Below are 15,707 nucleotides of genomic sequence, written 5' to 3' on the forward strand. Positions count from 1 at the left end.
CAAAGGGGCATTCCTGGATTTTTTTGACTCCAGGTTTTTCGTGTGTGTGTTTATTTTTTAAATGCAGGTTGTGAAGCTGAGCTGCACATGGTGAAAGTTGCTGGGATTGCTGAGTTGACTGGGTGAGGGCAGCCCCTCCATTTCTAATCCAGCTCCACAACCATTGCACCAACCGCGCCCATTCTGCCGCCCTCGGCTCCTCCCGGGGCCGCCAATCAGAGCGTCGCTGTTTCCCGCGCTCCTTCTCTCTCGCGCTCCGGACGCTGGGATTCAAATCCTCCAGCTGACTTAAGTGGCTCAGCCAATCAGAGCGTCAGTTTTTCCCGCGTTCCTCTCTCGCGCTCCGGCCGTTGGGATTTAAATTCTCCGCCAATCAGAGAGTCGCTTGTTCCCGCGCGCTCTCTCTCGCCCTCAATGCGTTGGGATTTGATGATTTAGCTTCTCCCCCCTCCCCCACCCCGTGCGGGCTCGCCGACTGTCCAATCAGAGCAGAGCTCTCGCTGCCGCCCGCCCGCCAGCTCCACCCCTCCTCCCACACGCTCCTCCTGATTGGCTGACTGAGCCTCCCCGCGCTCCCTCTGGCGGCCGCTCGCGCCATTGCCGTTGGGGTTTGAAGGCTGAGCTGGCTGAGGCCTGTTCTTCAGTCTCCTTCACTCACTCTGCAGAGCGGAGCCCAGGGAGAGAGGGGGTTCCTCCAGCTGCTTCAACATCCCTCACAACCCTCAGCAAAAGAGGGGGAGACCGGCAAACCCAGAGTGTGGGTTTGGCTTTGATGGAGCAAATTCCCATTTCGCTCTCCAGCTGAAAACCAGGAGCCAAACACACAAAAAGCTGAGGAAAATTGAATTGGTACGGCTCACGCAGAGAAGTGGTACGGAAATTTTTGGCACTGGGAGGAGACGTGGATTAAGACGCTAAAAGATTTGTGTTTTTGGGGTCGGTTTGCAGGATTGAAGGAGCTGGGAGTGAAGTATGGGCTGGAGCAGGGAGAAATGTTTAGATACAGGCAGGTTCGAGATTTTGACAAAAAGGAGATACAGAGATTCCCGGTCGAGCCGGACTCCACATCGCTGCAGGAGGTGCTGACGACAGGGGGACTGGAGAAGGGGGCAGTGTCAGCGGTTTATGGAGCTATTTTGGAAGAGGAGAAGGCACCGCTGGATGGGATCAAGGCAAAGTGGGAGGAAGACTTGGAAGGGGATATGGAGGAGGGGTTCTGGTGTGAGGTGCCCCGGAGAGTGAACGTCTCCACCTCGTGCGCGAGATTGGGGCTGAAACAGCTGGAGGTGGTATATAGAGCACACCTCACAAGGGTGAGGATGAGCCGGCTCTTTGACGGGGTAGAAGATGTGTGTGAACATTGTGCACTTTCAAGAATTGGATAATATCGAACATTGGGGGGGAGGGGGGACTGTATGTGTTAATGGTGACGATGGGTGATTCCTTATTCCTTTTTGTTATTTGTTTATCTTAACATGGAGGCAGTTTTTTGGGGGTTGGTGGGAGGATGGGATTGTTGTTGACATGCGGATTGACAATTTATTCATTACTGCTTATTGTTTATTGTTGGTGGGTATACATTTGGGAGAAAATGTGAAATAGTACTCAATAGTACTCAATACCGGGGCTGCGCACTTCGGCCCCTACTCTACTCCCTGGACACACACGACTGCGTGGCAAAATTTGGTTCCCACTCCATCTGCAAGTTTGCTGACGATACGACCATAATGGGCCGGATCCTGAATAACGATGAGTCAGAATACAGGAGGGAAATCGAGAAGCTAGTGGAGTGGTGCAGCGACAACAATCTATCCCTCAAAGCCAGCAAAACTAAAGAGCTGGTTATTGACTTCAGGAAGTACTGTACACACCCCTGTCAGCATCTCCGAGGTGGAGATGGTTGGCAGATTCAGATTCCTAGCAGTACACATCAACAAAAATGTGTCCTGGTCCACCCACGTCGACGCCACCACCAGGAAGGCACAACAGCGCCTACAATTCCTCAGGAAACTAAGGAAATTCGGCATATCTGGCTGCATCACAGCCTGGTATGGCAACTGCTCGGCCCAGGACCGCAAGAAACTTCAGAGAGTCTTGAACACTGCCTGGTCCATCACACAAACCTGCCTCCCATCCATTGACTCCATCTACACCTCCCACTGCCTGGGGAAAGCGGTCAGCATTAATCATAGATCGTTCCCACCCGTACTCACTCTTCCAACTTCTTCCATCGGGCAGGAGATACAAAAGTCTGAGAACACGCATGAACAGACTCAAAAACAGCTTCTTCCCCACTGTCACCAGACTCCTAAACAACCCTCTTATGGACTGACCTCATTAACACTACACCACTGTATGCTTCACCTGATGCCGGTGTCAATGTAGTTACATTGTGTTGCCCTATTATGTAATTTATTTCCTTTTCATGCACTTAATGATCTGTTGAGCTGCATGCAGAAAAATACATTTCACTGTACATCGGTACACGTGACGATAAAACAAATCCAATCCAGTCATTCACCTCAAGATGTATATAAATGATTGTATATAAATCTTGTCAAAAGGGAAGCATTTGTAAGGTCTAAAAGGCTTAGGACAGATGAAGCCCTTGAAGAATATAAAGAAAATAGGAAGGAACTTAAGGTAGGAGTTAGGAAGGCTAAAAGGGTCATGAAATGTCGTTGGCAAACAGGATTAAGGAAAATCGAAAGGGGTTTTATGTTTATGTAAAGAGCAAGAGGGTAGCCAGAGAAAGGGTTGGTCCATTTAAGGATATTGGAGGGAATCTGTGTATGGAACCAGAGGAAATGGGAGAGATAATAAATTAATACTTTGCCTCAGTATTCACCAAAGAGAAGGACTTGGTGTATAAGGAGTAAAGGGTATAGTGTGTAGAAATTCTGAGTCATGTTGATATTAATAAAGAGGAGGTGTTGGGCATCTTCAAAAGCATTAAAGTAGATAAGTCCCCAGGGCCTAATGGGATCTACCCCAGAATACTGAGGGAGGCAAGGGAGAAAATTGCTGGGGCCTTGACAGTAATCTTTGTTGCCTCATTGGCTACAGGTGAAGTTCCAGAGGACTGGGGAGTAGCCAATGTTAGAACATAGAACAGTACAGCACAGAACAGGCCCTTTGGCCCTCGATGTTGTGCCGAGCATTTTCCGTAACCAAGATCAAGCTATCCCACTCCCTGTCATTCTGGTGTGTGCCATGTGCCTATCCAATAACCGCTTGAAAGTTCCTAAAGTGTCCGACTCCACTATCAAGCAGGCAGTCCATTCCACACTCTAACCACTCTCTGAGTAAAGAACCTACCTCGGACATCCCTCCTATATCTCCCACCCCGAACCTTATAGTTATACCCCCTTGTAATAGCTACATCCACCCGAGGAAATAGTCTCTGAACGTCCACTCTATGTATCCCCCTCATCATCTTATAAACCTCTATTAAGTCGCCTCTCATCATCCTCCTCCGCTCTAAAGAGAAAAGCCCCAGCTCCCTCAACCTTTCCTCATAAGACCTATCCTCCAAACCAGGCAGAATCCTGGTAAATCTCCTTTGCACCCTTTCCAATGCTTCCACATCCTATAGTGAGGTGACCAGAACTGCACACAATACTCCAAATGTGGTCTCACCAGGGTCATGTACAGTTGCAGCATAACCCCGTGGCTCTTAAACTCAAGCCCCCTGTTAATAAACACATACCACATTATAGGCCTTTTTCATGGCTCTATCCACTTGAATGGCAACCTTCAGAGATCTGTGGACATGAACCCCAACATCTCTCTGTTCCTCCATATTCCCCAGAACCCTGCCGTTGACCCTGTAATCCGCATTCAAATTTTTTCTAACAAAATGAATCACCTCGCACTTATCAGGGTTAAACTCCATCTGCCATTTTTCGGCCCAGCTCGACATCCTATCAAGGTCTCTTTGCAGCCTACAACAGCCCTGCACTTCATCCACTACTCCACCAATCTTGGTGTCATCAGCACATTTACAGACCCAACCTTCAGCCCCCTCCTCCAAGTCATTGATAAATATTACAAATAGCAGAGGACCCAGCACTGATGCCTGTGGTACACTGCTGGTAACTGGTCTCCAGTCTGAAAATTTTCCATCCACCACCACCCTCTGTCTTCTATGTGATAGCCAGGGGCTGGTTTAGCTCAAGGGGCTGGTTTAGCTCACTCAGCTAAATCACTGGCTTTTAAAGCAGACCAAGCAGGCCAGCAGCATGGTTCGATTCCCATACCAGTCTCCCCGGACAGGCGGCGGAATGTGGCGACTTGGGGCTTTTCACAGTAACTTCATTGAAGCCTACTCGTGACAATAAGCGATTTTCATTTTTTCATTTCATTTCAGTTACTTATCCAATTGGCCAAATTTCCCTCCATCCCACACCTCCTTATTTTCTTCATAAGCCGACCATGGGGAACCTTATCAAACGCCTTACTAAAATCCATGTATACGACATCAACTGCTCCACCTTCATCTACATCATGTGTTGGGCAGGCTGGGTCGATGTGGACTGCACTTGATGCAGTTTAGCGAGAGACAGACTTCCAACACTTGATGAGATGCAACACGATTTTATTTAACATCTAAACTATTATACATGTTCAACTGTGGGTTGACACTATGCTAACATGACTGGAGACCTGATACTAGCCTGACCAGACTTACGAACTACCACATGGTGTTTGCACTGGCTAGCTCAAGCTCTGACTGTCTCAGAGGCTGGATCCCGAGAGAGCTGGACAACTGGTGCCCTCTGGCTTTATAGTGGTTGTGTCCTGTCTGGTGATTGGCTGCTCTGTTCTGTGTGCTTACTGGTCATCGTGTGTGTCAATCACTGCCTGTCTGCACTCCATTATATACATAGATGTGTATTATGACATCTCCCCCCCCCTTTTTTATATTATTTGTGTTCAGATAATAAATATTCAGGTGCATATGCGTGTGGATGGGTATATGTGCGTGACTATCTATTGAATGTGGTAAAATGAACTCGTATACATAGGAAGGTGTCGCTAGTGCAGATACAGGGCAGATGAAACGGTAAAAACGATACTTACTGAGGTCAAAACAATGAGGTAACAAAATTGTGCAAAAGTTCAGTTGATAAGTTTAGTCTTTGCGGCGGGTGATGATTTCCGGTTGACCGCCTCAAGGGTGGATCAGGGGCCGCCTGCACTTGGATAGGCAGGACTGCTGCCAATGCGGTGGTCGCAGAGGTCGGCAGGCTTGCTGGTAGATCGGTGGCCTTGTGGTCGGGCACGTCCGGATGAAGCATTGTGTGAGGCGGGACATCACGGTTGGGAGGCGGGCGTTGGGAGACTCTGTGCGGCGCCCGTCTGTTGCAGCGTAGGAAGGAGCCGTCAGCCATGCGGACGAGGAACAATCTCGGGGCCACTTGCGTGACCACCACAGCTGTGGCGGACCAGCCGCCGTCAGGGAACTGTACACGAACACAATCAGGTGGGACCAGCTCGGGGAGATCCGTGGCATGAGCGTCGTATGCTGATTTCTGTTAGGCCCGAGACTGCTGCATCTCATAGAATTTACAGTGCACAAGGAGGCCATTCAGCCCATCGAGTCTGCACCGGCTCTTGGAAAGAGCACCCTACCCAAGGTCAACACCTCCACCCTATCCCCATAACCCAGTAACCCCACCCAAAACCAAGGGTAATTTTGGACACTAAGGGCAATTTATCACGGCCAATCCACCTAACCTGCACATCTTTGGACTGTGGGAGGAAACCGGAGCACCCGGAGGAAACCCACGCACACACGGGGAGGACGTGCAGACTCCGCACAGACAGTGACCCAAGCCGGAATCGAACCTGGGACCCTGGAGCTGTGAAGCAATTGTGCTATCCACAATGCTACCATGCTGCCCCGAGAATGTTCCAAAATGAACTTATATACATAGGTCGGACCGTGAGGTGGTCAAGGTCTGGAACATGGATGGCTGGAACCGTGGTTCACAGAGTGCGATTCATGAGCATCTGTGCTGGAGACAACCCAGTGGACAGCGGGGTTGCTCTGTATGCCAGTAGCGCCAGGTTGAAGTCGGAGCCTGAGTCTGTAGCCTTGCATAGTAATCTCTTGATGATATGGACCCCTTTTTCGGCCTTCCCGTTTGTCTGCGGATAGTGGGAGCTGGAGGTGACGTGACAAAAGTTGAATAGCTGGGCAAACTCAGACCACTCCTGGCTGTAAAAACAGGGACCGTTGTCACTCATCACCGTGAGCGGTATCCCATGCCTGGCAAATGTTTCTTTTGCATGCTTTAATCACCGCCTTCGACGTGAGGTCGGACAGTTTTACCACTTCAGGGTAATTGGACCAGTAGTCAACCAGGAGGACATAGTCACGCCCCTTGGCATGGAAAAGGTCGACACCGACTTTGCCCATGGGGAGGTCACTATCTCATGTTGCTGCAGAGTTTCTTTGGGTTGAGCTGACTAAAATTTCTGACATGTAGAGCAGTTGAGGACCGTGTTGGCAACGCCCTGGCTGATGCCCGGCCAATAGACTGCCTCCCGAGCTCTGTGTCGACATTTCGCGGCCCCCAGGTGACCCTCATGGATTTGGCTGAGCACCATAGCTCGCATGCTCTGCGGAATCACGATTCTATCGAGCTTCATGAGGATGCCGTCCACCTCCGTCACGTCGTCCTTGACGTTGTAAAACTGGGGACACTGTCCCTTCTGCCAGCCATTCGTGAGGTGCTGCATCACACGCTGTAGCAGAGGATCCTTGGCCGTTTCCTCATGAATTTGAATGACCCTCTCGTCAGAGGCCGGAAGGTTGGAGGCACACAATTGCACCTGCGCGTCGATTTGGCAGACAAAGTCAGTTTGCTCACACGGTGTGGTGATAGATCTGGAAAGGGCATCTGCAACAATGAGTTCTTTGCCTGGTGTGTCGACAAGTTCAAAGTCGTAGCGGTGTAGCTTGAGAAGGATTCGTTGTAACCGGGGTGTCATGTCATTTAAGTCCTTCTGGATTATGTGGACTAATGGCCTGTGGTCCGCCTCAACCGTGAATTTTGGGAGGCCACACACATAGTCGTGAAACTTGTCGATTCCCGTTAGGAGGCCCAGGCATTCCTTCTCAATCTGAGCGTACCGTTGCTCAGTGGGCGTCATGGCTCTGGAGGCATCTGCAATTGGGGCCCAAGAGGAGGAGTCATCCCGTTGGAAGAGCACTGCCCCAATATCGTCCAGGCTTGCGTCAGTGGATATTTTAGTCTCCTTGGTAGGGTCGAAGAATGCCAGAACCGGGGCTGTGGTGAGTTTTGCCCTCCGCTCACGCCATTCTTTCTCATGAGCGAGCAGCCACTGGAATTCCGTCCACTTTCTGACGAGATGGCGGCGGGCTGTGGTGTGGGACGCCATGTTGGGAATGAACTTCCTGAGGAAGTTGACCACCCCTAGAAAGCGGAGGACCGCCTTCTTGTCCTCTGGGGTCTTCATGGCGTTGATCGGCGAAACCTTGTCAGCATCTGGCCGCACACCTTGCTGCGAGATGTGGTCACCAAGGAATTTGATTTCTGATTGATCGAACGAGCACTTGGCCTGAGGCCATGCTCGTAGAGTCTGTGGAATATATGCTTGAGGCGATCGATGTGTTCTTGAGGAGGTGTGGACCAGATTATGACATCGTCAACAGACACGCGCACCCACTCGATACCCTCCATCATCTGTTCCATGATGCGGTAAAATACCTCTGAGGCAGAGATGATGCCGAAAGGCATCCGGTTATAGCAGTAGCGACTGAACGGGTTATTGAATGTGCACAGCTTGCGACTGGATGCGTCCAGCTGTATTTGCCAGAACCCCTTGGAGGCGTCCAGCTTCGTAACGAATTTGGCATGAGCCATCACGCTGGTCAACATTTGGTAATGTTCCCTCATGATGTTGTGGTTTAGATCCTTGGGGTCGATGCAGATTCGAAGCTCCCCTGACGGTTTCTAGACACACACCATGGAGCTGACCCAGTCCATGAGTTCTGTGACCTTTGAAAAAAAAAAATGAAAATCACTTATTGTCACGAGTAGGCTTCAATGAGGTCACTGTAAAAAGCCCCTAGTCGCCACATTGCGGCGCCTGTCCAGGGAGGCTGGTACGGGAATCGTACTGCTGGCCTGCTTGGTCTGCTTTAAAAGCCAGCGATTTAACCTGGTGAGCTAATATGATGCCCTGCTCCTGGAGGTCCGGCAACTGCTGCTTGAGGCGGTCCTTGAGGGGTGCCGGCATCCGACGTGGTGCGTGAACCACAGGGGTGGTATTTGGTTTGAGCAGGATTTTGTATCGGTACGGGAGCGTGCCCATTCCGTCGAACACGCTGTGGTACTGCGTGATGATGTCATCAATTTCAGCCTGGAAGTTTTCGTCAGGTGAGGCCTGTCATGGTGTGGACTCGCTGAACCATGTTCAGGAGTTTGCAGGCCTGAGCACCGAGCAGGGATGCTCTGTCAGGTCCTACGGTCTCAAATCGCAGTGTCGCTTTAAATGATTTATTGGAAACTCCGAGCTGGCATGAGCCACTGGCAGCTATGGCATTGCCATTGTAGTCAATTTGCTGGCAGGCCGGTGGAAGAATGCTTGGTCTTACGCGGATGGTGTCGAGATTGGATTTTGAGATGAGGTTCGCAGATGCGCCGGTGTCTAGTTTGAACCGGATGCGAGCCTTGCTGACTGAGGACAGCACACCACTCATCGTCGGGATCCACGCTGAGGATTGGGAGGTGCTTCACTATCTTGGAGAAAGGTATCGCATGCTTTGTAATGATGCCCACCCGGTATGGGGATTTGAGGCACTCAGCATCAGGAACTGTTGGGCTGTCGGTGTCGGAGTCTGGCATGGCCTGCTGTATTGAACGGATGCTTCTGCACCGTGGCTGGGATCGCTGGATGCTGGGCAGTGGAGCAGATCTGCAAAGGGCTGCGTAGTGGTCAAACTTGCCACACTGTCGACACCGTCGTGATTTTGCCAGACATTGCAAAATGGGTGGGGCCACAATTCAGACACATCATGACGCCAACGTCAGCGCGTTCCGTGCGCCAACACGCATGCGCAGTGTGGTCGAACGACGTACGCACCTGCGCAGGCCGGTCCTCGGTCTGCACTTGATGAAGTGTGGACTGCACTTGATGCAGTGCAGCGAGAGACAGACTTCCAACACTTGATGAGATGCGACACGATTTTATTTAACATCTAAACTATTATACATGTTCAACTGTGGGTTGACACTATGCTGACTTGACTGGAGACCTGATACTAGCCTGACCAGACTTACTAGCTACCACATGGTGTTTGCACTGGCTAAAGCTCACAAACTCTGACTGTCTCAGAGGCTGGGTCCTGAGAGAGCGGGAAAACTGGTGCCCTCTGGCTTTATAGTGGCCGTGTCCTGTCTGGCGATTGGCTGCTCTGTTCTGTGTGCTTACTGGTCATCCTGTGTGTCAATCACTGCCTGTCTGCACTCCATTATATACATAGATGTATATTATGACACTACACACTTAGTTACCTCCTCAAAGAATTCAATCAAATTTGTGAGGCAAGACTTACCCTTCATGAATCCATTTTGACTATCCAGGATTAAGCTGCATCTTTCCAAATGGTCATAAATCCTATCCTTCAGGAGCTTTTCCATTAACTTCCCGACCACTGAAGTAAGACTAACCGGCCTATAATTACCAGGGTCATTCCTATTCCCTTTCTTGAACAGAGGAACAACATTCACCACTCTCCAGTCCTCTGGCACTATCCCTGTGGACAGTGAGGACCCAAAGATCAAAGCCAAAGGCTCTGCAATCTCATCCCTTGCCTCCCAAAGAATCCTTGGATATATCCCATCTGGCCCAGGGGACTTGTCGACCCTAAGGTTTTTCAAAATTGCTAATACATCCTTCCTGCAGCCTACCCGCCTGCATCACACTCTCATTCTCAAAACCATAGCCCCTCTCCTCGGTGAACACTGAAGAATAGTATTCATTCAACGCCTCTCCTATTTCTTCTGACTCCATGCACAAGTTCCCACTACTGCCCTTGACCGGCACTACCTTCACCCTGGTCATTCTTTCATTTCTCACATAAGAGTAAAAAGCCTGGGGGTTTTCCTTGATCCGACCCGCCAAGGACTTCTCATGCCCCCTCCTAGCTCTCCAATCCCCTTTTTAAAATCTCATTCCTTGCTACCTTGTAACCCTCAAGCGACCCAACTGAACCTTGTTTTCTCATCCCTGCCTGATAGAGAACAAGCTCCATTTTTCATTTGTGCCTTACCCTGACAGTTTCTGTTCCTATCTTATGCTCCCTAATTCTTGCCTAATCACATCATAATTACCCCTCCCCCCAATTATAAACCTTGCCCTGCCGTATGGCCCTATCCCTCTCCATTGCAATAGTGAAAAACATGTTGTTCCATTGTTTAAGAAGGGCAGCAGGGATAATCCAGGAAATTATAGGCCGGTGAGTGGTCGGGAAATTATAAGAAAAGATTCACAGAAACACGATTTGCTGACATTTGGAAACAAATGGACTTATTAGTGATGGACAGCATGGTTTTTGTAAAGGGGAGGTCGTGCCTCACTAATTTGATTGAATTTTTCGAGGAAGTGACAAAGATGATAGGTATGGGAAAGGCAGTAGATGTTGTACACATGGACTTCAGTAATGCCTTTGACAAGGTAGCTCATGGCAGACTGGTACAAAAGGTGAAATCAGATGGGATCAGAGGAGAGCTGGCAAGTTGGATACAGAACTGGCTTGGGCACAGGAGCAGAGGGTAGCAGTAGAAGGGTGTTTTTCTGAATGGAAAGCTTTCTGCAGGGATCAGTTCTGCAGCCTTTATTGTTTATAGTGTATATAAATGTTTGTAGTGTATATAAATGATTTGGAAGAAAATGTAGTTGGTCTGATCAGTAAGTCCGCAGACGACACAAGAATTGGCGGAGTTGCGGATAGTGAAGTGGATTGTCAGAGGATACAGCAGGTGAGAAACTGGTTGGAGTCTTGTGCGGAGAAATGGCAGATGGAGTAAATGTGAGGCAATGCACTTTGGAAGGTACAATGCATGTAAGAATTACACAGTAAATGGTAGAACCCTTGTGAGTACTGACAGGCAGAGAGATCTGGGCGTGCATGTCTACCGATCACTGAAAGTTGCAACGCATGTGGATAAGGTGGTCAAGAAGGCAAACGGCATGCTGGTCTTCATTGGTCGAATATAAAAATTGGCAAGTCATGTTGCAGCTGTACAGGACCTTAGTTCGGCCTCATTTGGAATATTGTGTACAATCTGGTCGCCAAACTACCAGAAAGATATGGATACTTTGGAGAGGGTGCAGAAGCGGTTTACTCGAATGTTGCCTCATATGACGGCATTAGCTCTGAGGAAAGGTGAGATAAACTCTATCTATTCTCACTGGAATGACAGAGGCTGAGAGGCGACCTGATAGAGGTTTACAAGATTGAGTGGCATGGACAGAGTGGATAGTCAGATGCTCTTTCCAAGGGTAGGAGAGTCAAGTACTGGGGGACATAGGTTTAAAGTGCATGAGAAACAGTTTAGAACAGATGTGCAAGGCACTTTATTTGCACAGTGGGTGGTAAATATATGGAACACGCTGCCTGGGGAGGTGGTTGGAGCAGGTATGATAGCAGCATTTAAGGGGCCTCTAGACAAATATATGAATAGGGTGGGAATGGAAGGATACGGACTCCGTAAGTGCAGACGGTTTTAGTTTCGGCAGGTACAATGGTCGGCGCAGGCTTTGAAGGCGAATGGCCTGTTCCTGTACTGTTCTTTGAAAAGACCAGGTGTATCCACGCGGAGCTCCGTCTGCAGGGTTGCTGGAGACGTTATGGCACTCGGTATCTTTTCCAATTGTGACAGGCCGAGTGCCCTCCTCATCACGATTTGTGCATCAACTGGGTTTAGTCATGGAGTCGCCGTCACTCTCCCGTCCCGGAACATCTGAATCCAGTCGCAGGGCGAAGATGGCTGGAGGTGGTTCTGGATGCAGTGGGTAAACCTGGTACCTTGAGCACCTGACCGCACACTTATCCCTGCACAATGCTTTGCTCTCAGTCATCTTTCTGAGCTCTGAATTCGGGTGAGCATGGAATTCTCAGTAAATCCTAACTCAGCGATGGGGGCGACACATCATCTACCCTCTGCTGGATTTGCAGACCTGTGGCGAAATTCTCCGACCCCCAGCAGGGTGATTCTCCGCCACCCGGGAAGTGGCGATGGCGGGAATCACACCACTCCGATCGGCGAGGCCCCTGCAGTGATTCTCCAGCCCGTGATGGGCCGAAGTCGCGCCGCTGGGAGGCCTCTCCCGCCGCCGAGGTTTGAACCACCTCTGGTGGCGGCGGGATCGACGGAGCGACCGGGCCCCTGGGGTCCTGCGGGGGGGCGCGGGGCGATCGGATCCTGGGGGGTGCCCCCACGGTGGCCAGGCCCTGGGTGCACTTTTTCTCTTCCACGGCCTCCGCCATGGCGGAAGCGGAAGAGAAACCCACATCGCGCATGCGCCGGTGGTGACGTCCGACGTCACCGCCGACGCATGCGCCGACCTGCGAAAACCTTTCGGCCAGCCCCGCTGCCGCCAGTTTTTTGCGCCAGTCTTCTGGTGCCAACCGCTCCGGCGCGGGGCTAGCCGAGGCCCGACACCGGAGTGGTTGGCGCCACTTCCCTACGCCGGGACCCCCCGTCACGCCGGGTAGGGGAGAATACCGCAGGGGCCTCGCCGATCGGAGTGGCGAGATTCCCGCCCCCGCCAATTCCCGGGTGGCGGAGAATCTCTGCCACGGTGGCGGCGGGATTTTCGCCGGCCCCAGGCGATTCTCCAACCCTGCTGGGGGTCGGAGAATTTCGCCCCAGGTGAGAAAGGTTCCTCGGATGTGGCTGCTGTCACATACAAAAATTGACTTGGAATCACAGATGAGAGCAGGATGTGGGTGAAGACCACTGGATGGTGAAACTTTCCAAAAGTCCCTCTTCCCACAGATATAAGTCCGTGCAACCCGAACCCTGTCCTTGATTAGTGCCAAAATTAAAACTCATTTGTCAGCCCACACACGGTCAGTCAAATATTCCAGCTGCCTGATATGCTGCAGGAGAGACTCTGAACATGTTGAACACTTCCCATCCCGAGACCGGCTCCTCTCTCTAAAAATCACCATTGAGGAGACCCAAATCCAGACCAGCTGCACCAATTCAGCCTTTTACAAACTCGGGTAGGTCGGGTTTGACAACAAAGACATCCACAAGTCATCAAAAATACCAGCGTATGGAGTATTTGTCATCACAGCACTCCTGTACCTCAGTGATACCCGGACAGTTTATTTATGACACATAACATGAGAGAAATGCCATCAGCAGTGCCGACCTACATCACATCCCCCGGATTCAATGGGAAGGCAGCTCACAAAATGCTGCTTTCCAGCTTGAAGCCAGATCAGCAATCATTGAAACAAAACTCCTCGAAAATAAACTCTGTTGGAGGGGGGCGGGGGATCCGACCTACCGATTGGCGGGTGGGCAGGTTCCGTGGGGGCCGATGTTTCTCTGCACCGGGCCCCTGTTGGGCACATTCCCTGGGGCCGGCATGGAGAAGGGAGCCCCTGCACATGCGCAGAATCACGCCGGCTGTAGCGGAATGCTTGGAATCACGCTGGCCGTTCCACGCACCGGCTGGAGCTGCGGGGATCACTCCGGCGCCGACCTAGCCCCCTAGGAAGGGGAGCGTTCCCCATTATCGGGGACCGTTGACACCGGAGTGGTTGGCCCCGCTTTTCACGCCGGAGTGGGGACAGAGCCCCATTCCTGGAGAATCCCACCCAGGCTGTCAGTTTGATGCTGGTTTTGGGACTGTTCTAGAGCAGCTTGTAAACGGACACCACTCGTACTGGAGCACAAACCTTCAGCACTGCTGCTGGGATATTGTCAGGGCTCAGAGCCTTTGCTGCATCCATTGCACTCAGCAATTTCTCACTATCACATGGATTGAATTGAAGTGGCTGAAGAATAGCGGGAAGCATGCTGCGGAGCACAGGAGGAAGCCAACATGGATGATCCATTTGGCACTGCTGGATGACTATGGTGGGAAACACCTCGGCCCGGCTTTTCCCGGATGTGCAGAAGGAGGCCATTTGGCCCATCGAGTCTGCACCGACCCACTTAAGCCCTCATTTCCACCTATCCCCGTAACCCAACAACCCCTCCCAACTTTTTTGGACACCATGGGCAATTTAGCATGACCAATCCACCTAACCTGTATGTCTTTGGATTGTGGGAGGAAACCGGAGCACCCGGAGGAAACCCACGCAGACACGGGGAGAATGTGCAGACTCCGCACAGACAGTGTCTCAGCGGGGAATTGAACCTGGGACCCTGGCACTGTGAAGCCACTTATGCTACCATGCTGCCCAAACTTAACTCTGTGTTATAGCTGATTACAGTGAGCGACACAGTCCCCAATAGAGGGATAAATAAAACCAAGTCTGATTACAGTGACACAGAGAGTCTCCAATAGAGGGAGACAAAACCATGACTGATTACAGCGAGTGACACAGAGTCTCCAGCAGAGGGATGAATAAAACCATGACTGATTACAGAGTAGTAAAGTGAGATACTTTATAAAGAATCATAATTTAGAGTGCAGAACGAGGCCATTCAGCCCATCGAATCTACACCAGCCCTTGAAAGAGCACCCTACTTAAGCCCATCCTCCACCCTATCCCACCTCACCTTTTTGGACACTAAGGGGCAAATTAGCATGGCTAATCCACCTAACTTGCACACCTTTGGACTGTGGGTGGTAACCGGAGCATCCGGTGGAATCCCAGACAGAAATGGGGAGAAAGTGCAAAGTCCACACAGACAGTCACCCAAGGCTGGAATTGAACCCGGGTCTCTGGAGCTGTGAGGCAGCAGTGCTAACGACTGTGCCACCGCGCAGTCCCTAACCTGGTGAAGCTACAGCACAGGGCTACTTCCCTACCAAACAATGGAAGCAGCTTGGGATAGACAGAACTGAGAGATCCAACCACTAACAGGTCAGATCTAAGCTCCCCAGTCGCAAGTGATGGTGGAAAATTAAACAACTGACTGGTCGAGGAGGCTTCACAAATATCCCGATCCTCAATGATTGTGGGAGACCAGCAAATCAAACCAGGACAAAAGCCAAGTCTGAAGCATTTGCAAGCATCTTCAGCCAGAAGTGCCAAGTGAATGAGACATTTTGGCTTCCTCCTGAGGCCTCCAGCATCATCGATGTCAGTCTCGGCAAAAATGTGGGGGTGGCCACAATGGGAAACCCCATTGGCCAGCTGCGGAGACGGAGAATCCCACTGCCAGTACCCACAATGGGAAACCCCATTGGCCAGCTTCCGAGACGGAGAATCCCGCTGCCAGTACCCACAATGGGAAACCCCATTGGCCAGCTTCCGAGACGGAGAATCCCGCTGCCAGTACCCACAATGGGAAACCCCATTGGCCAGCTGCCGAGATGGAGAATCCCGCTGCCAGTGGGGGGGGGGGGGGGGGGGGCGGTGCTGCACCAAAAGCGGGTGCGGCGAGACAGAGAATCCAGCCCCTCATTTTTAGGCATGTCTGGTGTTGCTCCTGGCCTGCTCTCCTGCACTCTTCTTTGAGCCAGGATTGATCTCCTGGCTT

General features: G+C 51.1%; 1 protein-coding gene across 5 annotated transcripts in view; it reads left to right on the forward strand.

Annotated features, from left to right (window-relative positions):
- Nucleotides 1–644: 644 nt before the first annotated feature.
- The window catches only part of LOC119951157 (gastrula zinc finger protein XlCGF8.2DB-like), a 294,519-nt gene continuing 279,456 nt past the window's right edge, over nucleotides 645–15,707 (forward strand). For 3 of the 5 annotated variants that reach the window (XR_005457519.1, XR_005457523.1, XR_005457522.1), the window contains exon 1: nucleotides 645–849. The gene's annotated coding sequence lies outside the window, so the exon portion shown is untranslated. The remainder of the gene's footprint in view (nucleotides 850–15,707) is intronic. The other 2 variants (XR_005457520.1, XR_005457521.1) reach the window with 1 other exon arrangement.

Source organism: Scyliorhinus canicula, chromosome 17, assembly GCF_902713615.1.
Source record: "Scyliorhinus canicula chromosome 17, sScyCan1.1, whole genome shotgun sequence".
Classification (NCBI taxonomy): Eukaryota; Metazoa; Chordata; class Chondrichthyes; order Carcharhiniformes; family Scyliorhinidae; genus Scyliorhinus; species Scyliorhinus canicula.